The following is a 25,656-nucleotide window of genomic DNA, read 5'->3' on the forward strand; positions in this document are numbered from 1 at the left end:
TCACAGAATCCACCGTGGCGTCTGGAAACGCTAGGGAACACGGAGGGCTTTCTCTTCAATAAGAGGACATGAAGATCCGGCAGGGGATGCTGGGAGTAGCCAGGTTAAATAGCAGAGCCAGGTATACCAGCACCAATAAGCAGCAGTATATTATGCAGTATACCAGCAGCGGGAGCGCGCGGCCTACACAGGAGACAGACCTGCAGCCTGGACGGGACCGCGATGGAGCCAACAGGAGCCGGGACAGGTAAGTACTGACCCGAGGGGAACGGGGCAGCGGCAGCAGAGCACGGGTGCACCCGCGATCCGCACCATGGATCGCAGGGACACCCGTGACGTAACCGTAACGGGGGCGGCGCAGCAGAACTGGGTGCGGGGGCCCCCGCGATCCAAGACATGGATCGCGGGGACACCCGTGACAGTTTGCTAAATATTTTTAGAATTCACAACTGTTGCTCCCCTATGAAAATGCATATCCAGCTTCTCAAGAGGCTCCCAAATTAGATGTTTAGTCGGTTCCACAAAAATTGGTGACTACACCCAACATTAATATAATATACATTACTTGCTCATGATCTTTCAGGTGTTTACTAAAAAAGTGTAACCTGACCTATGTATCTGGCCATTGTTAGACCTGCCCAATAATGTACCAGAGGATGCTCACAAAAAAATGTGTAAATCACAGGGACCCAGCGCTCTGGTTGAAAATCCAGATATCTTGGTAAACCTTAGTAATAAGACATTCAGAATAATAAAATAGACTTTCTCAACCGATGACCAATCTGGCCGAACTTAAGTTCCATTGGAACCATTTGGTTTTGTCTTCTTCCTCTTTATAGGGTTGTCACAATCAGAGGTAGTGGATCCTCTGTACCACCACAGGCGATGACGTAAGCTGGGACCGGAGTCTAAGTGGTACCCGGTTTTCACCAGAGCCCGCCGCAAAACATGTTGGACTTGTTGCGGCGCGACTTTGCCCGCGGTGGCAGCCAAGGCGTAATGCAGAATCGTGAAGCAAACTCGTGGTCAGGGACAGGCAGGAGGTCAAGACAGGCAGCACAGGTTCGGAGTCGTGGACGTAGCAATAGGTCAGGACAGAGAGCACAGAATCGGAGTCAGGAACCAAATCAAGGTCACAACGGGAAAACTGAATAAACGCAGAGGGTTGGAACATAGCTTTCTCTCAGGCATGGAAGCACAAAGATCTGGCAGGGAACATAGAAAGGGGCTGTAATTAGGGCAGGCAGCTGGCCAGTGCCAATTAGCTGCACGTTGGCCTTTTAAATTTTGCATAGCCACCGTGCGTGAGTCCTAGGACACGGGAGAGCTTGCACACCTGAGCGTGGCCATTACGGGGATCACTGCTGGAGCCGGGACTGGTGAGTCCAGATGCTGGGGCACACAGAGGTACATGGGTGTGCCTGCAACCCAGGATATGGATCGCAGGGGCAGCCGTGACAAGGGTCTGGTGTTGGGAGTCAGAACCATAGATTGGAGCACGTGTTGGATCGTTACTGATCATAGTTGTGGACCTATACATTATTTTGTCCTGGAGAAAGATTATCCATGATTCTAAGTCTGAAAGGCACCAAAGCTGTCTTCTGAGCCACTAGCACCACGGGGCACCCAAAATTTAATATGAAGTATCCAATCCAAAGGACACTGAGATACAACTTTCCAACCTTATCAACCCATCATCTTCAAATGTAGGCTGAGATTTGATGGTTGAGATGGAATAGAAGAGTAGCAAATTATGGCAAATAAAAAGTAAGATTATTCAAGTGCTCAGAAGACTTTTTACAGAGGATATTAGTTTGATATCGTCATAATGTCATTCTATACTATGGCTTTTTATCAGCAGTTTTCTTCATCTCATGGTGTATCATCTATGTGTCATAAAGACTGACAAAGATCTGCTTTTCTCTTAGAAAGTCTCAATTGCAGCATCTGATGATGAGATCTGCTGTCTGGTATCCATAAGCCTTCAAGCTACATACACTTTTTTTCCCAGCAGAACATTAGACAAAGATGCATTTATGTGTTAAGCTACGATGAATGCCTCCTGCTCGATTTCAATTCTGAGGCAAATTCTACTAAGACCTTACAACAGTATGCTATGCATCAAGTTCTCATGTAGATGTAGCAAGATACCGTATATAAGCCAGCGAGTATAAGCCAGCTTTTTCAGCACAAAATTTGTGCTGAAATACCCTAACTCGACTGATACTCCAGTCTATAAAAAAATTAAAACTTTACTCACCTCTCTGATGCCCACCGTAGGTCCTCTTCTTTCTTCTGATGCCTCCTCGGGTCCTTTGGGTCCTCTTCGGGCCATTCCGCTCCTCTTCTTGTCCCCTCACGATGCCGGCGGCTCACAAACAATGACGTCAGAAAGCGGCTGTGTGTGCCGGCCGAGTGCACATTAAGAGAACTGCAGGACCTGAATAAGACCGAATGACCCAAAGCAAAAAGAGCACCTACGGGGGGTGAGTTGAGTACAGTGTTCTTTATTTTTTACTACAGGGTGGCTGGCAGGCTATATACTACAGGGTGGCTGGCAGGCTATATACTACAGGGGGGCTGGCAGGCTATATACTACAAAGGCTGGTAGGCTATATACTAGGGGGATGGCAGGCTATATACTACAGGGGCTGGCAGGTTATATACTGGGGGGCAGGCAGGCTATATACTACAGGGGCTGGCAGGCTATATACTACAGGGACTGACAGGTTATATACTACGGGGGCTGACAGGCTATATACTGGGAGGCAGGCAGGCTATATACTACAGGGACTGGCAGGCAATATACTGGGGGAGCTGTGACCAACGCATTACCCACCGTCGGCTTATACTCGAGACAATAGGCTTTCCCAGTTTTTTGTGTTAAAATTAGGTACCTCAGCTTACACTCAGGTCGGCTTATACTTGCGTATATAATAAGTCATAAAGTATATGAACAACAACATCTTTGCAGAAGAACACAGTGTTGACTTAACACAGAATTAAAACCACAAAAACTGCCTCAGTTTGTCTAAGTTTGTGGATGACGCTATTTGATTAATAAGAATAATTCTATATTTATAGCGCACACAGATTACGATTATTTCTTTGTCTATCACGCTAAATTCTGAGCTAAGCCTTTGGTTGTTGGGGTGTCCTACAGGATAAATGTGGATGATCCATATAGAATTAGATTATATGCAGCACCATACCTAGATGGACTATATAGTAAGTGTTGGGGCAGTAGGGGCAAACATAAACCTAAAATTTAAATAATATTAATAATCCCTAAGAGTATTTATTGGTATAATATAATTGGATCAAATGGCAGACATAGTCTTTACTGATTTACTACTGCCATAGGTACATCTCTAAATAGTATTTGATTGCTGAGGGTACAGCACCATACTGACACACTGATCAGAGCTAGAAGCAGTCGTCCCGATATCCCTGTAGGAAGCAGGTACAGTTTATCAGTGGGGAGCCTGATCAACTATTGATGTCCTTTAGAAATTCCTCTTTAATTGATCATATATATGAATTCACAAGTGCATAGATCAGCATAGTTCCACCTCTTCTTGCCTTTTCTGAACAATGGAAAATGAAATACTGTAGGAAGGAGGGGTAAACTGGAAAGGGGGACACGTGTTTTCTGAACCCTCTGGTTCTTATTTCCATTTGGCAGGCAACACTCTCAAAAGAAATTTTCCAGTCTCAACTTCCTAAAAGCTCTGGTTTGTAAAAATGCAACCTTCATTATATATGTATATAACATAATAAAATGTATAAAAAATAGAGGAATAAAAATGTAAAAGTAAAGAAGTATACTAATTGTATAGACTTAAATATAAAATTAGCATTGCCTTGAAAATCTCCAATGGTGCAGATAACAAATCCTTTCCACAACTTGCACAGTCAGCAGCAATGTGCTGTGTAATGTCTCCCAGATCCGTTGGCAACAGAAAGATTAAAATCCCCCTTCTCCCCAAGCCACATACAAATATACCTCTTAGCTGATACGTTTTCTTCTATTACAGATTTTACTGCTTTATTTCAACTGCTCCTTATCCAGCTTGTACATTCACCTAGGATGAACTCGCATGAGTTACGACTACAAAGGAAGAGTTCCAGGTTCTTCAACACTGTCCAGAATTCAAGCATATTGCATGATAAACCAGGGAACACTACTTAATATACAAGTAAAAAAAATTCTGGAAGAGCTACTACTGAAGGCAGCCAGAGACACCTTTTATTTTACAAAATGAATTCAATTTTCCATAAAATTTTGATTTTATGTTCACTTTTTGCCCAAACTCCATGTACTGTAGTTTTACCATACCTAAAGGATACTAAGCCAGCAAAAGCAATAGGTAAGGGAAGGTTTTATGTAAACCAATGTGTAAGGGGTTTGAAAACTGGTGTGGACTGTGGGACAACACATCACTAAAAGGGTATATTTAAACTTTTTTGTAGTTTCATCACAATTACATAATTATGCCATATGATATATAGCTGTCCTAGCTGCTATGAAAGCCGAAACATAATACATCCCATAAACATACCATTCCACTATACCAGGGGTCAGGAACCTTTTTGGCTGAGAGAGCCATGAACGCCACATATTTTAAAATGTTATTCTGTAAGAGCCGTACAATATGCATATGCCTCCTAGTAGATTGGTAACCCCAGCACATACTCCCAGTAGATAGGTAGCCCCAGCACATGCCTCCCAGTAGATAGGTAGCCCCAGCACATGCCTCCCAGTAGATAGGTAGCCCCAGCAAAGCTTCCCAGTAGATAGGTAGCCACAGCACATGCCCCCCAGTAGATAGGTAGCCACAGTACATGCTTCTCAGAAGATTGGTAGTCACAGCAAATAAATGAATATTCACCTACCTACGCTTCCTGCGGCCAGCTCCTCATCGCTCCCACGCTCTTCTCTTTGACCAATACTTAGACGATGGTGCTTGGGTCATACAAAGGACATAGGCAGCAGTAACATCGCTGCCTGTGTACAGTGATCAGTCTAAGAGACACACAGCACCCATCACTATTTATTAAAGATCTGTCTGAGAGCCAGATGCTGCCAACAAAAGAGCCACATCTGGCTCCCGAGCCATAGGTTCCCTACCCCTGCACTATACCCATCTTATTGGAGATCTACCAGAAAGGTACCAATGTTTGTCTCCAAAGATATTAAATAATTACCGAAAATATTCAATAAAAACATTTGTATGTCTTCCATGCTTTGATATCAAGAAATATCACCTCAACGGCCTAACCTGCTAATGAAGTCTAAGTGTTTTAATTAAATGGCAACTTAGCTGTTGGCCCATTCACGTATTAGATATGTATGGAATATGCTGTTCCTGTTTATTTCCTATTTACTATAATTCTAGTTTGCAGGGAAATCTAAATACTCATATTATGGATAGACATTGGTTTCTAAACATAAGGAAACATTACATATGGCCAACCAACTGTACTTTACTTCCTGGTGTCTCCTGACATCCACATCCATTTACTAACTGTGATGGGTCACCACTCTAATGGGCAGCACGTAGGAATTGCTTGTGTGTTGGTAGACACCAGAAAGAGGAGTGTAGTGGCGTCATGCAGCCAGGAATAAGAAATAGGTGAGTAACTGTTTGGGTCCCCATGTTCAGCCTTTGCAGGAATAATCATAAAACCCTTAAAGGGAATTTGTCACCTCCCCCAACACCCCCCTCCTAAAAAGAAACACAAACTGTACCTTGTCTGCAAAAGGTGTTTTTATAGCTGGCCAACATTGCAGCATGGCTCTAAAAGCTACTTTTATAAATCCCCCTCCTCTCCAAGATAAAGGCAAGGAGATAGAGGAGCCTGACTATCCAGTAAAGCTACCCCGCCTCCTGGCGGCCATTTCCACTGCCCAACCTGCATCCATTGCCAACGTCACTCTCCTGTTTGCCGATGTTCTTACACATGCCCAGTGCGCTTGTAATACCGCCAATGACACTAAGCTTACTGCTTGCTAGCTGAGAGTTGCTCCTGCACCGCAGCAATGTGGAGCAACAGTTGACCAGGTACTGTTTTGCAGTTTTCAGGGGGTAGTAGAGGTGAAACAATCCTAACCTAAACCAATTTAGAGCATGATAAACCCTGCTAAAACAAGGTATCCTTATGATAATCCCACTAGAAAAAAAACGGACTGATGTCATAGGAAACCCTTAGTAATGATAATCATTATATATAGCGCCATCATATTCTGTTAGGCTTTATAAACCCTTATGAATACATCATCAGGGTTTCCTGGGAAGCAGTAGAGGGACACCCATTTTGCTGCACAGTGTGATCCCTTTACTAAGGAATCTATAACTTTCTGATGTTAGAACGGAAGTTGGGGTAATCAGTAATTGCCAGTTTCCTGTCTCGGTGGGTGGGCATAAGTCTGGTTATAAGAATAGATGTCTATCTATGTTCTCTGTGTCTCTGACACATACATCTGTGTCACTTTCATGGGTATTTTTGCTAAAAAAAAAATGTCTTTTTCATGAATAAATTTGCTTTCAACATAAATATTAGGAGAAAGGAAAGTGTTTCTGACCAAAGTTATTTTGACAGTTTTACAGCATATGGATGCCTTACAGAACGACACAAGTATCCGGAAACATTCCATTGTGCTTTGCTTATTAAATATTTAAGGGCATCCATCTGCAATCTATTATTGATGGGCTCAAATGATAAACTGCACTATAAGAACTTTTTGTTAAAGAAAAATTGCTAAATTCTGAAATTCAAAGGAAACACCCAGGTTTCCTGACACATTGAGCTGCTCTTCTGCTTAGGTATGAAGGGAATTATATGACACATGAACCCTTTAAAAACGCACAACAAAAGTAGCCCTCCCATTTATTATCTTTGTAGTAAATTCCATTGTTTAAATAAAAATCTCTGCCAGTTTACAATTTAATATATATTTTTAGAGTGCCCGATGCTCAAACTTTTGATACATGCCTTTAAAACCTACTTCAGTGACTTGGGGAAGAGCAGGAACTCCATGCATCCTGTTTTATCTTTTATTTCTTTTATTTTTCTTTTTACTGTCATTATTATTGAAATTTTTAACAACAAGGCTCAACAAAATTTAAGGACCCTACCGTCAAGGAAACAGCTTTTAAGTATAGTATATACTTGTATATAAGCCGTTTTTTGTATAAGCCGAGTATGGGATTGGCTGGCTGCATGGGGCATTTCATTTCCGGAGAAGACTGTGACCAATGCATTCCCCACCCTAAGCGTATACACAAGTCAATGGGGCTCATTTACTAAGGGTCCGTCGGACACATTTTCGACAGGTTTCCTGACGATTTCCATTTTGCGCCGAATGGCTCCGGAATTTTGGCACACAAGAATGGATTTTGCCGCATTGGTGCCGGCTTGCATGCAACAGAAACCAGGGGGCGGGCCGTCGGATTCGGACAAACAGCAGCATTTTAAAAAGGATTTGTGTTGCAAGATCAAGCTTTCACATGCACCAAGAAGAAGCAGGTGAACTCCGGTGGAGCTCGGGGCAGAAGCGACGGATGCAGGAACTCAGGCACACGATATTAGTGAATCGCTGCAGACCCAGCTATTTGTGACAAATTAGGGTCCTTGACTTATACTCGGGTTGACTTATACTCGAGTAAATAAGGTATAGTAAAGTGGTTCAAAATTTGAAAGGAGGAACCAATTCTGGCCATTTCCATTATTTGGTTGTGGCAGTATTGTTAAAGGGGTAGTCTGGAAACTATACTATTATTAATCCTATCCAAAGCATAGGAAGTGCAGAAAGAAGGAGGACAGTTGAATCTGCAGTGTATTAATTCTATGGGAAAGATTTTTAGCGTATGCTTCGCTGCTACGCCCCCTCCCCTTGTTGCGCCACATACAAGCGGGCAGAGGGCAAGCAATACTACGCCTGGTCCGACCTGACATAGTTTTACGTAAAACCCAGCGAATGAAAGCTCGCTGGTTTTTCAAAAGAGTGCAGGCATGGGGTGGGAATGTGCCTGCCCCTCCACCAATCGCTATGCCCCTCTATGCCCCCTTCACACACACAAGGCGGGGAGGTGGCATATTTGCTATTTTAATTGCAATTATTTCACTGCTTCTAAACCAGATAACACATAACAGGTGTAGAAGTAGTGATAAATGAGTGCTGTGATTGCAATAATCAGACAGCTCGATTTACCAAATGTGACACTATCACCAATTAATTAGGTGCCTAGAAAACAACACAACAAAAATTTTACTATAATCAGTTTCTACTGTGATTCTCTTGATCATTCTTTTAAATACAAAGGGCTTAGGTCTAGCCAATAGTTGACTCCCTCTTGAATATATACAGGAATGTATACATTTGCAGGAGGGAGGATTAGAATTTGATTAATTTTGGAAATTACTCCCTTTGTAGACATTCCTGCTTTGCATTGTCTTTTAAAGACTGTGAGCATTGAAATCTGCAATGAACTTAAATAAGTTGAATATAAAGATAATATGTATCTTATTGTAGAGGAAAGCAAACAGAAGTAGTTTCCTTTTGAAGTCATCAACTAAATCTACCAAAAGACATGCCCAGTTCTGGTCTGATTTGGCAAGCTCTGTGCAGCGCTGCGTAATCTGTGTGCGCTATAGAAATAAAGGAATTATTATTATTACCTGCACCATCTTAGGGATAACACCATCCAGAAAGAAAGGGTTTAATTTACCAATGATTTCAAAGTATAAACTGTATGCAAGAAGCTGTATGTCTCCCTCTAGTGGTGGCTCAAGGTGTTTAAAAGTAACTGGTTAAGATTAACTTACCCTAATCAACCGTAATGGCCCACCAATGTATCAAATCGCCTCAGCTTGATATAGTCATTTACCATGTTGTTTGGCTACAATGTGAGAGAAAAGAACAGCCAAGAGAAAGTGATTGTAAAATGATAAAAAAAATGCTGAACACGTCATGAGGCCTATTTTTAACACTCCCCACATTTAGCCTCCAGTTCTGGAAGAGGCCTCTTTGGACAACAAAGGCTTCTCTTAGCACTTGGGCTTACTCACAATATACAGATCACACTGTGTGACAGAAAGCTCTTTATCTCCCAGCTCAAGCTCCACATTCTGAACTGTATTTTCCGCATGAAATTGAAAGTTATATTCATTGATAGGCTGGGTTATAAAAAAATCAGTTGTGAATAGTAGTATGAAACCATAGGTGAATAAATTACTTGTGTATCAATACTAGGCCCTGGGAAATGTAGTCCCCACAAACCATGCTGCATACTACATTGGACTTGTCTCCTCTTCTGACATGTCTATATTAGTAAATGCCCATATTCTCCATATGACAGCTCTGAGCTGTGCCGATTTTGGGTCACTGTAAATTCAACAGTTTTTTCACAAAGATAAGGTACAATGGAAAGATTTTTATTGTTGCCAAATACTGATGAAATAACTAAGATGTTAACTGTTCTTAACTTTAACCCATTCATAGTCAAGTATTGTATTTGCTTAGCATGTATGGGTAGGTGATTAAGTGGCTACCAGACCTCAAAGCACTTACTTGTAGAATTATACTGTAAAATGGGATATATTAAAATCAACTTGCCAATCCTTAATTTCCCCTGCTAGTATCAGATCAAATACCCCTTCATATTAAAATACTCTAGGACTTTTTCCCATTTAACTTTACCTAAATGTTAAGTGAACTTTATATAAATGTTAAGTTTTTCATTGACTTTAAATAATTGGTTTGTACACAGTTTATTTGGTAAACTATGTGAAAATTGATTGAATATTGTCACAGCGCCATTACTTACCCAATGACTCATAATACATTGGACTTTCAATTACTTTTTTCCATGCCCTGAGCTATTTTAAGCTGCTACCCTGTTTCCAATGCAAGAAAACTTCATGGGAATTGCCGGTTTTAGACTTGCAAGCCTGCATTATGCTTATAATTTGAAATTTGGCAAATGTTAGATTAAATCTAAATCAGACAACTAATATGGTTATAACTTATGACAAAATAACTGATTGGCCAACATCTGGCCCCTAAGATTGATCAGCTGTCCAGATCTGCTGCTGTTCCATTACACAGTTGATGAAGTCAGCAGCAAATGTCTGCGTAAATTACTGTGTAATAATAATTCCTTTATTTATATAGTGCACACAGATTAAGCAGCGCTGCACAGAGCTTACCAAATCAAATCAGTCCCTGTCCCCATGGGACTCACAACCTAACAACCTGCCAGTATGTTTTGAAGAGTGGGAGGAAATCGGAGGACCCGGAGGAAAACCATGGAAACACGGAGAGAACATACAAACTCTTTGCAGATGTTGACCTGGTTGGGACTTGAACCCAGGACCCCAGCACTGCAAGGCTGTAGTGCTAACCACTGAGTCACCTGTATAGTGGTCATACTGGGGTACTGCCAGTTCAGCATGGTTACTAAACAGCTTTAGACTACATCCACTGTGTAATGAACCGTGTGGGACAATTAAGGCATAAATAATATTTGGCCAGAAAACCCCTTTTATTCTGGCTTTAATTCTGTATTTGCTTCTTGGAGACAAGCCACTACTAGAGGGATGTGACAGTGACTTTCTGCTTTCTTCCAAGCATATATGTGAATAGCAGAGACTGCACACATAATTATGCTCCTGGTCCAATGCCAGGAATTGTCAATATGTTCCCATTATGTCATCTCCATGCAAAACCTTTCCACCTGCTCCACGCCTGATATAGTGCCTGTGCACAAGTTAGAGCCATCTCAGGTTGTAGCACAGGCAGGACCTGGCGCACAATTGTCTGGCCGAGCAGCCACCTGACACATATATCAGGAGGCCGAAGCCTCTCGATATATCTGGCGTGTCCCAGGGGAGTGGGTTAACATCATTCCTTAACATGGCACCTTGTGCCAACAAATGAAAACCTCACCCCCTTAGGTTCAATCTAGCAAGCCTTTCCAAGTATCAAAGACAGATAAATGAAGACACAACATGATACATTCAGCTCAAACTGTAAGTTGACTATCGTTCGGCCAAAGCTCTATTGAAAACTTGATTAATTTTGCTGAATTTTAACAGCAAGATAATATGCTGAGATGAAAAACGAGAATCCTAGACTAAACATAATTGGCAAGTAGGTGAAGTCTGAAACTCCATAACCACCAGTTATGACATGAAACACACAACACATTGAAGCCAACGCTAATTTGGACAGATAACCTCAAAACAAGAGAGGGGGAAATGTTCCAGCTACCAGGGTCCCACAAAAGAAACAGGGAGGGCCATAAGTCATAGACAGAAACAGTACCCAACCGAAATGACCCAATCTCTAAAGGCTGAGAATACAAAAAAGTAGCAGGTAGCCCTGTGACCAGCTCATCAATAGGGGGTGCCTGTGACTTTAATATGGATTATTTTACTTTCCCTTAGTAGCTGAAAACCTAGTTCTGCAGTCATACAATTACCATTGTTCTTTAACCAGACATGTCAAAAATCTGACCCAGTTTTCAGATTATGCTCTGGTTGAAGACTCTCTTGTGGCCTATAAATCTTTAGTTTTACAAATGGAAAAATCATGTTTTTATGCCTTGCAGACTTGAAGTTTCACAGAAAATAGTCTGTTTTTTCATGTTAAGGCATTATCATAGACATTTAGATAAATAATTATTAAATAGTGAGAAATTACATTTATATCTCTTGTGGTCACCATTTACATTGAAGACATTGGCTCACATTTATTAAAGTGTTTGTGCCAGTTTTCTGTCTGACTTTGCACTGAAAAGAACATGCCCCTAAAGGGGCATTCCGGTGCCAATTCCGACTGTGCTCCATATTTATTATAGCAACTCGACAGAATTGTGTTGCACACTCTATGTTAAAGGTGCACAAAAAAAAGTTTCTGCACACTTCCAGAGCAGTGTAGGGTGCACCAGATTAATGAACAACATGCCTAGCAGAGAAATAAACGCATCCAGCAAGTTCTCACATGAGAAGTCACTGGCTGCAGCAAGTGGCCGGCGGAAGGGCGAGAACGCTCTACGCTAGCCCACTCAGATGTGGTGGAGGTGGTGGGAAGGGGGAAATAATTGCAAGTGATGATCACATTTACTATGATTTCAGGGCTTCTATGCCACTTTAGTTGAAATACAAATGTATTTCAAGATTAAAGGGGTATTCTCATCTGGACATTGACAGTATATTGAACTCACTGACATTGATATATACATAAAGATAAAGTTATTACAAAAAATGTATGTGTGAAGATAATTTCCCATAAATGTAGTTGTGATGTCCTTTATAAAAAACACTGTTGTCCTTGGATATGACCACCGCTGCTGGAGGGATTGCACAAAGAAACAAAGTTTCTTCATGTGGCAGGACTCAATAGAGCATCTGTGACCACCACTCCCAGAGTGTCGGGTTGGTCGTATCCAAGGACAGCTATCTTTTTTCTAAGAGACAACATGCTTACATTTATGGACATTATATTCAGACAGGCTAATTGAGAAAATGTATATATATGGCAGATTATTTAAATTAATTGTGAATGAACAGATGTGAATACCACTTTGATAAGAGGGAGTAGCCCTCCTAGGTTATATGCTAGGTTGTGACTGGCTTATCTTAATTTTGACATACATCCGGAGTTGCACTGTAGACATAAACAATAAAAAACATATCATATGAGATATATGCATCTAATTTACATGTTAGTGGACAAAGAAAGTTCAGTTACAGAGATAAAGGGTCTCCGCACAGCTCAAACTTTGGTGTCTGTCCAATGCAGGTGTATCGGTTAGATGGAAACAAATGGCTAGGAGTGAGTGGGTAATAGACCGCTGCTGCTGAGGTTCCGTGGCAGTGTTGCTCAGCCTGAGCTCAAACAAGTCCGTAATGCAAATAGAGAGAAGAAGAGGCGGCACTCACCAGACCTGTGGAACTACTTCTTTTTATTCAGCAAACGATGTGGTACAGGGGGAACACTGGAGCCATACGGCGACGGGCCGTTTCGCGCTCACTAGCGCATCTTCAAGCCGTTGACCAAACGGCTTGAAGATGCGCTAGTGAGCGCGAAACGGCCCGTCGCCGTATGGCTCCTGTGTTCCCCCTGTACCACACCGTTTGCTGAATAAAAAGAAGTAGTTCCGCAGGTCTGGTGAGTGCCGCCTCTTCTTCTCTCTATTTGCATTACAGAGTTAAATACTTATATAGTTTCACTACAAAATAAAGTCATATCCATAACAATGTTATGGTCATACCTAGTACTATTACCTATAACCCTGGCATGGTGTTAAAGGAATCTACCATCAAAATCAATCATGATAAACCAGGGACACTTACTCATAGATCCAGGCACCTATAGTCATCGTCTTATGCTTTTTAAATATGACCTCCTTCTTTCTAAAATCAACTTTTATAATTATACAAATGAGTCTTCTGTGCTGCAGCTACAAAGACTACCTTAAACTCCCCCTCTGCTCCCTCAGCACTTCATATAATTATAAAAGGTGATTCTAGAAATATGGAGGCCATGGATAACAATTATAAGAAGATTACCACAGCCTAGATCTATGAGTAAGTTTCCCTGGTTTATCAGGTTTGATTTTGATGGTAGATTTTCTTTAAAGTACCTGGCGTCCATCTTCCAGGTTTGTAGGTTTATTTAAGGGATTGTGCCAAAAAGGTAACCACATTCAAAAAATGAAGCACATGTAAAGTTTTGTTCACAAAACCGCACCTTTTGCTCCACCCCTTAGAACACCCCCACATTTTTAAAATGTGCTCCCAAGTCCGCCGGGCATTCCTTTTTCATCAGTAAGACGCATTTATCTTCTATTCCAGAGGTGCAAAATGTTTCAAATGACATTTATCTTTTCAAATAGTCTAAAATTTGCACACAAAACTCCAACCAAACCCATACCTAAGGAAAACATAGAAAAAGGAAAGAAGTTACTTGAGAAATTTGTGCGACATTTGTGAGACAAAAAAGCCGCACTGTGTCCGTCAAGAAGGAGAAAATGTGCACCTAAAGGGGCCTGTTACTGGTTAGTCGGAGTATGCACCCCATTTATTACAGATGTGTGCCCCAATTCTGTCTGCCCCACAATTCTGAGACATGAACATGAACAAAGTGCACCAAAAAAAATGGTGCACACTTCCAGAGCAGTGCAGGGTGCGTCAGATTAATGAAGACCATGCGCCACCATGGATCTACTGCACTCTGCACACTCCACAGGCAAACTGCACATTGTACAGACTGCACTAGCTTTTAAATGCGGGCCAATCTTCTGATGGATAGAAGCTCTGCAGATCATATCAGTGATTTTTATACATTTACATCCATTGTACTTGCGCTATATAACAGATTTCTGCATGCTGATACACTAGAGAAAAGTGTTAGAAAAGCCCAATGTAATGTATATGTAAAGGTAAAGAACAGGAAGCTGCCAGCTACAGGAAACAAACTGTTGGGTTGATGTTATACACTTATCCTTATCTCCTAATCTCTAGAGGATGCTTACCTCTTCCTATGCTTTTAATGGGTTTTCAGCCATAAAACAAATACGACACATCATTGACTGTAAGCTCTTGCAAGCAGGGCCCTCGCTATTGTTTCATATGACTATGGTCTTACTTTTTAATGTCTTATTTTTTTGCATATGCAAAAAACATAATCTTTAAAGCGCCACAGAATATGATGTTGCAATATAAAGATTATTATTAAAAATAAAGATTATTATTTTATTATTAAATTACACATAATTATTTGACTTATTCAGCATTTTACCATCCATCATCTGACTCACACAGGACACAAGTGTAAAATAATGAAAACAATAGATCATCTGTTAAAAGTCTGGGGAAGTGAGGTCACACTTTCTCTGACACTTTTCTGACTAGAAGAGGGGCCGAGAGTAGGGGCGGTGCTGCATGGCACGCGGCAATCACCGCTGGCCTATGGAGTGAGCGGGGAAGAGGCAGCACCTCAGACCGCCCTTTCATGAATATGCCGCACCGCTTTGAGAGTGGTCCGGCGTTTCTGGTGTACTGTTTTAGCACTAGGAGCTGCTTACTTTAGAAAGCAGCTCCTTATGCCGTTTTTGAGGATGACAGGTCCTCTTTAAATACTTTTTATTTGAGTTTTTACAGTTGTTTAAACAAACGCAGAATACACAATAACATCCCAAATCTCTATCCCATTCACTCCCTCCCCAGATGAGCATGTGTATTTATGGCCTTAAATATCCGCCTATTGACACATTAATATGGTACCATTCCATAGAGAGCATCATTTCACATCAGCATATAATGATACTCATAGCAATACATCTACAATTGTAACCCAAGTTATGAATAAGTGAAGGTACAATAATATGCTTTACAATATGAAAATCCAGGGCAAGGTTTTTGGAAGAGCCACAAGTACAAGCAATATGCCATCTTAAGAGTTCAACCCAAGAGATTGCGAAATAATCTATCCCTCACCAGCGTCAATGAAGCCAGACCTGGGTGGTCTAACCACGGGCCCCATAGAGCCTCAAACTTTTGAATAGCATTCCACACTAGCTCCACCTCTGCTATATACTAGCTCCACCTCTGCTGAAATTGATACATTAAAATGAGAGGCTTTTTTGTGCATTAAGCCCAAGAGCGTCTACAGGCCTTCAGGAGGAATCATCTTGAGGTCACTTGGATCCAAACCAATCCTGACACTGTGTATATTTTCCCCTCTCTACTATAACTATTTTAAGAACCCATAGTGATTTATATACAATTGTAACCTGTTCAAACAAATAAACCAAAAATTCTAACCTAAAAAAAGATGTCACTCCAGCCACAATGTCATTTATGCTCATCCATGTATCAGAAACTTGTGACTAGCAAACACAATCATGTAAAATTCCCTGTGAAATTAGGCATGCACCAATGAATCACAAACTTTAGCTCTTTCTATTACAAGTAAACTTTTCCACAGCATCTGGTCTGAATCAGTTTTTCTAGCAACCTTGACTCAAGAGAAATGACACAACAGGAGGTGAATTCAACACAACATGTAGTTCAGATAAAATTTTATATGACCCAAGTTAAACACAACGACCTTTATACAAGTTTGGTGACACCCACTGACACCCTGCAAAGGGATTCAAGACAATGAAGTCAAGCACAAGATGGTCCTCTTCATCAAAATAGTACAAGAACAAGACTCTCTATCACAACAAGGGATTAGGGAAGTTAATCCAGAATATGGGCCATGTATTACTCTGAAAAGGGTGCCATGTGATGCTGTACTTCTCCTGCAGTGGCCGCCACTGCTTTAACTTTATACCCGCTATCAGGTGATTGCCAGCAGAATCTTGTTATAAAAGAAGAGGTTTCCAGATGGAATGGCCTCTTTAAGAGCACATTGGAGCTAAGAAGCTTCAGTGTTCAAGTCAAATGATAACATGTGTCATATCTATCAGTATTCAGCGTTGTTGGATGAATGTGAAGACAGGCAGCCAACAGTGAAATCCCCCACCCTTTTACGGATATGTGCAAATAAAGAGAAAACATCTGCTGCGTAGCATTTGGAAAAATAGCAGAACAGAAAGGGCCTCATAAAATAAAACCAGTGTAGAATAAGGCCCCTTGCACACGAACATATGCGCAAGCATACAACCACACGCAGGAGAGGATGGGGGGTGAGCGCTGTGAATCGTTTTCCTTGCAAGGTCACGGTACAATGAGACAACATGTGCTAACTGCACCGTGACCTTGCACCATGGCGTCAATAGGTTCCCCCACATGTTCTTGTGCATGAGGCCTAAGAGTGCATGAGGCCTAAGAGTTGGCCAAAGCATATAGGTTAAGTAGTCTGTATTCTTACAAGACATGGTTCAGCCTACAGAGCTGGTAAATACACTGGCAGTAAATGGGTACAGTATAAGGTATTATATAATTGCACCTGTTCCAACTGTAGATTTATGAATAAATTGAAGACCTAGGTGATGTGTGTCCCTTTCACACTTTCTAATCAGTGTTCAGCTTTTCACATTGAGCAAGGACACTCCCCTCTGACATCACCTAGTTGTTAATTTATTAATATAATTCATGAAAATAATAATAAAAGAATGGTACGTTGTGCTATGCTGAATGTCCTGTATGTCTTGATCCTTCTTTTCACGAGTATTCCAATAGTAGATGTAGACCAATAATGTAATGTAGCCTTAGCACAAGAATGAGTGGAAACGGCAAGCAACTAAACCACCACCAAGAAACAATTGCTGATAAGAGTCAAGTAAGGGAAGCAAGGTTTAGTTTCAGTCTTTTAGAAGTGGAGTTTCACCAATCATCACTGTAGGGTCACATTTTAAGGGGTTTTCTGTAAGCTGTGATGTCTTTGCTCCCTATCTGGTCTCATAATTATTCAACATATACATTTTTTAAGAAGGATTTTATGCATGAATGACAACCTGTTAGCAAAATATTAAAAAGTAACACTCTTAACATAGTTAGTATAATAAAGTTCAGTCTGCTAGAGTTGTGTTGGTTTATCCATAGTTAACCAACATGGGGAGAGAAAAAGAACTGGACCGCACATCCACACATCACACAATGATCTACTGCCGCTAGGCTACATTATATAACGAACTCGAGGTTCTTAGTTACATTTTGATCAAATTGTATAAGCCCACCAACCACTTCACGGTGACCTCTTTATGGTGGGTCCCTACGCTATTATGTACAGCATCACATGGCGTCCACCACCGCCGCAGCACAGCGCCGGCAGGGACCAAGACCCGGTTGCCCCCAGTACCCATACTGGCAGGCATAGCCCCCATGGTTCCGGGCCCCCACCAGCCCCGCACCACAGAAGCGGCGGAATCCATGCAACACTGCACCATGTGAACAGGAAAAAAGGCTAACCATGTGTGAACAGGTGTAGAATACTCACTGTTCCATGTGGTCTCAGACACTGGCTGAGAGGAAGTAGGCGGCCCCTATATGCAGTCTCCTGCTAATTTTAAAAACACCTGGGTCGAATGGGGCGGAGTTCTGGTACTAGGAAAAACAAAATACATGAAGGGATAGAATATACTAAACCAACATGGGGAGAGAAAAAGAACTGGACCGCACATCCACACATCACACAATGATCTACAGCCGCTAGGCTACATTATATAACGAACTCGAGGTTCTTAGTTACATATTGATCAAATTGGTGGGCTTATACGATTTGATCAAAATGTAACTAACAACCTCGAGTTCGTTATATAATGTAGCCTAGCGGCAGTAGATCATTGTGTGATGTGTGGATGTGCGGTCCAGTTCTTTTTCTCTCCCCATGTTGGTTTATCCATAGTTATATCTTCGGGACTACCAAGGGCATTAGACTTGGGTCTATTACAAATTTACACTTTCAATCATCCAGATGCATTCCTTTAAAAAGGACATTTATTGTGGAAACTTAGTCATACAGGTAGCGTGGCATAGAGCAAGAAGAACTGAGCAGATAGATTTATATATTTGCTGTTAAAATCCTGTATAACTTGTAATTTATTGATTTTAACATTTGCTTATGTAAGCATGGAAGTCAAGTGGGCAGACCTTATCAGTAACTGGCAGCCTATCATGTGAGCAGGCAATTGGATTATTAAGCTAGGTTACATCTTTCACCCAAACGTCTCTACCATACTTTAATCTACTTAGTTTTCCTCTTTTACTTGTTTCTGGTAGATAGAATTCTCAACATTACAGGTTTCCTTTAAGACCATTATTTTCTTGGCAGAGGGATTAGTGATTGTCACAAAGTAAGGCCCCTTCTCCACTGGCGTTTTTCACGCGCGAGTTCTGCGCGTGCATTTGACGCTCAGAACTCGCATTGCACTCTGTCCCATTGTATTCAATGGGTCTTTCTCCATTAGCGTTGTTTTTGACGCGCGTGCTTGCGTTCGTTTGCACGCGCGTCAAAATCGCAGCATGCTCTATTTTTGCGAGTCACGCGCAATTTTCACGCCCCATTCAAGTCTATGGAGATGCATCAAGAACGCATTGCACTCGCAATCATTGCAAGTGCAATGCGAGTGCAATGCGTTTTAAACGTAAGGGTTGCTAGGTGACCAGAATAACATTATTTCCCCTGCTCGCGAACGATCATTTAATTAAAAAAACACAGTGAAGAATAGAATAAAAACAGTGAACACAGTGAACACAGTGAACACAGGATCATTTAAGATAAAAACACAGTGCAGAACACAGTGCAGAATAGATTACAGATGTTCGGCACATCTGCTTACTTGTCGGGAGATACGCGCGGAACGGCGCGAACAAAATAGCATGTGAAGAACAATATATATGTGTGAAGAACACATTGCAGATGTATTTAAACATCTGCAATGTGTTCTTCACACACATATATATTGTTCTTCACATGCTATTTTGTTCGCGCCGTCCCGCGCGTATCTCCCGACAAGTAAGCAGATGTGCCGAACATCTGTAATCTATTCTGCACTGTGTTCTGCACTGTGTTTTTATCTTAAAAGATCCTGTGTTCACTGTGTTCACTGTGTTCACTGTTTTTATTCTATTCTTCACTGTTCTTCACATCTGCTAAATTGTCGGGAGATAATATACGCGCGGAACAGTGAAGAATAGATCGCAGATGTTTGCAAATTATCAGAAGACATTATTTTTCAATTAAATAACACATTTTAATCCCAAACCATGATCCCTTTGAAAAATGCCCGAGTCTCCCATTGAATCGCGCGTCAAAAATGCGCCGAAAACGCAAAAAAAACGCAAATTACTCCAAGGAAAAATGGAACAAAAACGCAGCCAAAACGTCAGTTTTTCACGCATTGCACCCTGACGTGAAACGCAACGCTAGTGTGCAAGAGGCCTAAAGGAGAACATTTCTTGCACTAGCTATGTATCTAAGTGCCCTGAGTATTTCGTATTTGGTGGCTGCTTTTCCACTCAGTACTTGGCATCCAGTAAATAGGCCAAATAATCACCCCTCGGACATGGGGCTCCATGTAATAGCTCCTAAACGTTCATCCTAAATTTTGCAATTGAAATGAAACAGAGTAAAAAGATTATCTATCATTGGAAATGGTCCTAATTGATAACAGGCCTCCATTCTTTTCTCTTGAGAGGGGCAGCGGCACATGAAACAACTTTATAGCAATAGGAAGCTCGAGATAGACTAATGTCTTGCTATCGCATTGAAGCATGTGCGAGTTCCTTATTCTAATGTAACACAGTCATCAAGCCTTACATGACCAACTTCTCCAGAGGTAGCCAGGCTCAATATGACAAGCATTGCCGCTGCATTGTATAACTCATTAAGCCTTGTGAATAATTCATCCATCAGCTTACACTCACTGGCCTGCAAGCTCTCACATCTGCAGTTACTGGTTGTGTAAATGTATTTCACAAGTCTTGAGGTCTGAGGTTTTCTCGTAGATCTGCTTTGAAGAAACCCCTGCACTGACAGTAATGACCTAGAACCAAGCTACAAACTCCAATGATGCCCCTACAAGTAAAAGGTTAACTGAAGAAGAGGAGAACTGCTGTATCCTAGCTGATGTAGTCAGATCTTACAATTGAGACTGGATCACATAATAGTTTGTTGGCTTATTGGGCTAGACATACCATTTTGTGTATCTACTATTATGGGAGTACAATTGACCATGCACATTTTTCTTATCTGTTATTTTTTAGTCCCACAACAAAAAATCTAAAATATATTTGGGCAGCATATAGTGTTAACCTCTATTACATGAGCACACTGTTGCTTCCATTCATTATACAAGAGACACATGAACACAGATGCTTAAGTATCAAGTCAATAAAATGTTCAATATGCAGCGGAGCGCATAAACTCTCCGGTGCTCTAAACTATTACTCACCGGAGAAGAATAACCGTCCTTGGAACAAAGGGTATTTGAGAAGAGATGGATTTCAGCAGTACTGTTGCCTCGGTCCCTGCTATACAATGTAAACTTCAAACTTTTAGGACTTCGCCCTCTGTTGAATGATTACCAAAGCAGAACTGCCCCCTCCAGAGCTCACTGGCTGCCTACAGTCACTCCTACCGGGGAGGGCATGTGCATGTAGTGGGAGTCAGCCTATGTGTGTCTGTCTGGTTCTACAAGTAGTGTAGCTACGCTCTTATAGTTTACAATGTGACTTAGACACTGGAACAACATGCAGAATATGCAGGATGTGGTAGGCTTGCTGTGACTTGCTGTCCTACAAGGAGGAGCATTTATGTGATTACTAATACTGGATAAGAGGATACTTTCCTTATATGGAAAAAATGAATTGACGCAAATGAATCTGAAATGATCTTAACTAGCATTATCTCTCCAGGCTTTATGTCTTTTATCATACTGCACTTTTTGGTTTTGCTTAGAGCATAAGGTAACAATAATCATATACTGAGTGTCATGAGTGTCATGTGTATGCCAGAAGTATTTCCTTTGAGCATACATACTGTATGTGACTGCAGTGCTTTGTTTCCACCTTTCAGATATTTTTGACCTATACACAGGATAGATTAATTATCAATATGAAGTCAGAGGAGGTGAATGGGAGCTGACGTGTTGTCCCGGGGGCTAGCAACCGTACAGAGAACAAAGCTTTCTATGTGTGCTGGAATCAGCTGATCGCCGATATAGATTTACTATCTTAAGGAAAGGTCATTAAGATCTTAACGCCAAAGCCACTTTTCACCTTCCTGACACGGCCCATTTTTTCAAATCTGCCCTGTGTCACTATAAATGGTTATAACTTTGAAACGCTTTAACATATCCAAGTTATGGATGTAATGGGTTTTTGAAGGTTAGGTGCGATTTTTCACATTTTCATAAAAACCGCAAAATCCTGCTATTGAGGGACCTGCTCAGGTTTCAAGTCACTTTGAGAGGCCTCAATAAAAGTAACCCCATTATAGAAACTACACCCCTCAACGTACGCAAAACAACTTTTATGAAGTTTGTTAACCTTTTAATTGTTTTACAGGGGTTAAAACTAAATCAGATGCAATTTTGAAAAAAATGTACAAATTCTCAGTGGATAAAGTACCAAAACGCTCCACAAAATTTGATACCCAATCCCTATTGGGTATCAATATATGAGGCATATAACAATACCTTATATGTGGTGGTAACCTGCTGTATGGGCACACGCCAGGACATTGAAGGGAAGCTGCGCCATTCAGAGCAGATTATGTATTGTCACTTTTTATTGGCTATGTAATCTTAATTTTTTTGGCAATTTGGACATATAAGGGCTTATATTTTGCGACATGAGATGCACTTTACAAATATTTCATTGTTCTATTACGTCAAATGTCGGTAAGGGGTTAAAGGTGACATTAACTACACTTTTTAGAACAGAGACAACCTGCAAAAGCACTAGTACTCACGACCATATTTGCTATTAGCCACTTAAAGGAAATCAGAAATGGGCCTAATAAACCACTGCTAGTATGTTGTCAAGCAGTTTAACACTTTCCAGATCATGTTTCTTTCATGGCTCAGAGTGGTAGCATCATCCAGAAAATAAACTTGAAAGTTAGATGTAAACTGGTTTAAAGTGAAGGAGGCGGAGATTTTAACATGAAGTTAAGCTGTCCCCACATCTTCCATGTGATTGACATTATGCATAAGACTTCAGGGCATTTGCCTAGATCCTTGACTTTATACAACTAATCTACATCTCACTTCAAAGCTGATTTTCTGGATGATGCCACCATATGGAACCAAGAACATGATCTGGAAGTTGTTTAGCTGAATGACAACATTCTAGTAGTGGTATATTTGGTCAATATCTGATGACAGGTTCCCTTTAAGGACCTGTGCCTAGGATGCCCAATTAATAAAGGGAAGACCATGATTTTTTTTCTCATTTATTTTTCTTTATTTTATACATGGCCTACTACCACAGACAGAAGGTATCATAAACTGAAAGGGAGGTGGCCCAAAAGGTCATTAAGAGTGGGTGTTACGATGTAATGGAACAAACAGGAGTGGTAGTCTATAGAGTTGAGGAAAGAGAGCTTAAAGCATAACTATCATTTGAGATAATTTAAATTAGTGTAAACATTTTTCTAATATACTTCATTAAAGGGCTTGGCCACTTTAACTCATGTTTTTGTAATGTGTGTGTAAGTGTGGGTGCCAGGATATTTGGTAATTTACTAATATACATCCAATACAAGTTCTGCACCACTTTATTGATATGTAATGTTAGGGTGGTTTCACATTGGTGTTTTTTTCACATCTGTAATTTTTCACTGAACCTATTTTGGCTTAAGGACACATACAGGTTGGTTTTCTCTTCTTAGCTTCAGTGATTTGTCACTGATGTCTTAATGACCCATTCCTTTCAATGAGCTTTTTTACACTTCAGTTTTTTCAATGGTCAGTTTAGAACATGCTCTTCTTGTGTTCACTGACATCATTGGATCAGTGGGAAAAAAGTAATAATGTAATATGTAACTATAATAGAAGATTTATATAGTTTTGGATGCGATCCTTGATGGGTTGATAGATCTAATATAATACAGATTCATTGATTTGTGGTACAGGCAGTCCCCGGGTTACATACAAGATAGGGTCTGTAGGTTTGTTCTTAAATTGAATTTGTATGCAAGTCGGAACTGTATATTTTATCATTGTAATCCCAGCCAGAACTCTTTTGGTCTCTGCGACAATTGGATTTAAAAAATGTTGGGTTGTCATAAGATTCAGGATTAACAATAAAGCTTCATTACAGACACCTGTGATAACTGTTACACCTGATCATTGTAGCTGAAGGCTAAAGTACAGTAAGTATGTAAGTCGAGTGTTCTTAAGTAGGGGATTACCAGTACTGTAAAAAAGTACAAGACATTGTATAAAATGTCGATAATAATTGAAATAGTTTCAAGCCATAGTAACTTGTTTTTGATGCTTTAAAATAAGGAACAGGGATTACAGTAAGGAACAGTACATCAGATTGTAATATTTATATTTGTTGCTGTTATGCACAAGTACCAAAGCCACTGTGGGTAATTACAACAGCTTATCTGGCCATGGGAATAGGTATGTATTCATTCGGCACCAAATCACCTAAATGACATTTAGTGCACTGTTCCCTGCAGCCGGTGGTCTTCCTAAATCCCAATTGCGTCCCTGGGTTAAAATGGGGAGGGGTCATGTGATCTGGGAGGGGTGGAGACAGCAGGCAGAGTGGGTCCAATTATGCAACCCATGGGGGTGGTGACGGGTAGCTGTGCATTTGTTCAGTCATTGGATCACTTGTGTGGCAGGCCTGATACTTCCTACCATGTGGGTGAATGCGTCAGGCTGCAACAGGTGAGGCCTCTCATGCAACCGCGCTGAAACGCCAGAAACTGATATGTTTGAAACAGCAGCTTTCTGTTCAGATAAATTATGGGATGTTCCTCCCCTTTGGTGTTCACTTGGCTGAGCACTGCACCTAGGCCATACATGCTGGCATCAGTCTGTACCACAAATTGACAAGAGAAATCTGGGCTTTGCAAGATTGGTGAGCTTGCCAGGGACTCTTTCAATTCTGTGAAAAACCGTGTACAGTCTGGAGTCCAATTGACTATTTATGGGCAGATTCTTTTTTCTGTGGTCTACCCCTAGTACCCTGCCGTTCCTCAAAAGGACATCACCTGCCTTTTGGTTTGGGGATTGGGCCAGGTGACAATGGCATCTAGCTTCCCTGGTCCTGGTTTCAGGGTTCCTCCACCCACTCAATGTCAGAAGTATTGTACCCATTCTGTATTGTCAGAGTGGCTGTTTGGATTCGCTGAAGCTGTACACCTGTGATAGGTGTATTAGGAGATCCTCCCAGGTCTGACTGAACACAGTGATGTCATCCAGGTAAGCTATGGCAAACTCTTTAAACTCCTCAAGAAGATGGTTAACTAAGTGCTGGAAAGTGGCAAGTGCATTTTTTATCCCAAAGGGCATTTGGGACCTCTTCTGAGCCTCTTTGGACATGTGTGATCTGGCAGTATCCCCTACTCAAGTCCATAATCGTGTTGTACTTGGCACTGGCAGGTGATACAGTAACTCTGGGTTGAGGATACATTTCTTAATTAAGACCTTTTTGATGACCTCATAATCTCCATTTTAGTCCAGGGGTTAGGTACCTAGCCCATTGCTCAGGGGGTAGTTGCTACTGCCACCAGATATTTTCAAATCCTATGGGAAAAGTTTCCAGGTCACCATCCTTTTCCATCACGGCAAAGTGGTCCATATGGAGTTAAGCACCACCCTACTGGAAACCCAGCATGGTGTTGAATTACTGGACATCTGGATTTGTGCTCCCTCTCCGCCTGATACTCTGCATTCTCTCTCAACCTGCCGCTCTGCAGGGGTGCACCATCCATGAGGCGAGTTGAGCTTCTTGCCTCAGGCAGCACAAACTGCAGCAAGATGGGGGCAGCATCAGGGGCACAGTCACTGGCTATAAAGCAGGTCTTGACACCTAAAAATAGTGTATCTTCATATGTCACCATGGATGTGAGATGTTGCAGGGAGAACCCACTTACTAAAAAAAAAAAATCATTATGGCAATATATGGGGATTTTGCAAATCATCTATTACAATGTGCAGATCTTTGTGTGACCTG

At 41.2% G+C, this 25,656-nt stretch overlaps 1 protein-coding gene across 2 annotated transcripts in view; it reads right to left on the bottom strand.

Moving 5' to 3' along the window:
* LOC140135372 (leukocyte antigen CD37-like) overlaps window positions 1-21,063 on the bottom strand; it is a 77,565-nt gene extending 56,502 nt beyond the window's left edge. Inside the window, exon 1 of one of the 2 annotated variants that reach the window (XM_072156797.1) lies at window positions 20,913-21,063. The gene's annotated coding sequence lies outside the window, so the exon portion shown is untranslated. The remainder of the gene's footprint in view (window positions 1-20,912) is intronic. The other variant, XM_072156798.1, reaches the window with a different exon arrangement.
* Window positions 21,064-25,656: the final 4,593 nt, after the last annotated feature.

The sequence above is a fragment of the Engystomops pustulosus genome, chromosome 6 (assembly GCF_040894005.1).
Source record: "Engystomops pustulosus chromosome 6, aEngPut4.maternal, whole genome shotgun sequence".
In the NCBI taxonomy this organism is placed as follows: domain Eukaryota; kingdom Metazoa; phylum Chordata; class Amphibia; order Anura; family Leptodactylidae; genus Engystomops; species Engystomops pustulosus.